We start from the raw sequence: 1,942 nt of genomic DNA, 5'->3' as shown, positions 1-1,942 counted from the left end.
AAAAAAAAAAAAAAAAAAAAAAAAGTAACTGGAACTACAGGTGCACGCCACCATGCCCATCAGAGATCCCATCTCTTTAAAAAATTAATCCAGCCTGCCAGGCGTGGTGGCTCACTCCTATAACCCCAGCACTTTGGGAGACCGAGATGAGAGGACTGCCTGAGCCCAGGGGTTCAAGACTAGCCTGGGCAACTTGGAAAAACCTCGTCTCCACAATAAATCAAAAAAATTAGCCGAGCATGGTGGCACATGCCTGTAGTTCCAGTTACTTGGAAGGCTGAAGCGGAAGGATCACCTGAGCCCAGCAGGTCGAGGCTGCAGTGGCCATAAGCATGCCACTGGACTCCAGCCTGGGCAACAAAGTAAGACTCTGACTCAAAAAAAAAAAAGATGGGGTCTTGCTATGTTGCCTAGGCTGAAGTGTAGTGGTTGTTCACAGATGCAATAATTGCCTACTATAGCCTCAAACTTTTGGGCTTAAGCGATCCTCCCACCTCAGCCTCCGATTAGCTGGGACTTCTGGCACATGCCACCATGTCTGACAGTAGACAAGATCTTGAGAGATACTTGCACACCCATGTTCATTGTAGAATTATTCACAATAACCAAGAGGTAGAAGCAACCCAAATATCCATAAGTAAATAAAATGTGATATATACACAATGGACTTTTTTTTTTTGGATTCTCTGTTGCCCAGTCTGGAGTGCAGTGGCATGTTTACGGCCATGGCAGCCTCAACCTGCTGGGCTCAGGTGATCCTTCCACCTGTAGCTGGAACTACAAGTACATGCCACCACACCCAGCTATTTTTAAAATTTATTTATTGTAGAGATGAGGTCTCACGAAGTTGTTCAGGCTAATCTCAACCCTCTGGGCTCAGGCAATCCTCCTTGCCTCTGCCTCCCAAAGTGCTGGGATTACAGGGGTAAACCACCGTGCCTGGCCTGCAATGGACTATTTCTCAGCCTTAAAAGAGAAAGAAATTCTGTCATCTGCTACAATGTGAATGAACTGGGAGAACATTATGCTATGTAAAATAAGCCGTTCTCTAAAGGACAAATACGGCGTGATGATTCTACTTATAGAATAGTAAAAAATAATGGAAACAGAAAGTAGAATGGTAGTTGCCAGGGGCTCTGAAAGGGACAACAGGGAGTTGTTCAGTGGGTTGGAGTTTCAGTTTTGTGAAACAGAAAAGTTCTAGAGATCTTTTACACAACAATGTGAATATAATTAACACTACGTGACTGTACACTTACAAGTGGCTCAGAGAATTGATTTTTATAGTGTGATTTTTACCACAACTTGAACATTTATTAAAAGAACCCATGGCCGGGTGTAGTGGCTCATGTCTATAATCCCAGCACTTTGGGAGGCAGAGGTAATTACCTGAACCCGCAGGTTCGAGACCAGCCTAGGCAACATGGCAAGACCTTGTCTCTACAATAAGTAAAAAAATTAGCTGGGCGTGGTGGCACACGCCTGTAGTTCCAGCTACTTGGAAGGTTGAAGTGGAAGGATTGCCTGAGTCCAGCAGATTGAGGCTTCAGTGGCTGTGAGCACTGTGCCACTGCACTCCAGTCTGGGAGACAAAATGAGACTCCCACTCAAAAAACCCATAACAGGGCAGGCACAGCAGGAGTTTGAGACCAACCTGGAGAGCATAGTGAGACCCTGTCCCTTCAAAAAATTAAAAAATTAGTTGGGCATGGTGGCATGTACCTGTAGTCCCAGCTATTCAGGACACTGAGGTGGCAAGTTGCAATGAGCTATGATCATGCCACTGAACTCCAGCCTGGGTGACAGAGACCCTGTCTCTAAAAAATAAATGAAAAATAACCAATAGAAGAGGGCAGTTTTTTTTTTTTTTGAGTTGGAGTCTCATTCTGTCGCCCAGGCTGGAGTGCAGTGGCATGCTCATGGCCACTGCAGCCTCGACCTG

This window comes from Carlito syrichta, unplaced genomic scaffold (assembly GCF_000164805.1).
Source record: "Carlito syrichta isolate Samal-C Ts95f unplaced genomic scaffold, Tarsius_syrichta-2.0.1 Scaffold307330, whole genome shotgun sequence".
In the NCBI taxonomy this organism is placed as follows: domain Eukaryota; kingdom Metazoa; phylum Chordata; class Mammalia; order Primates; family Tarsiidae; genus Carlito; species Carlito syrichta.
The sequence above is the reverse complement of the archived record's forward strand: the minus strand, read 5'-3'. Positions refer to the sequence as shown.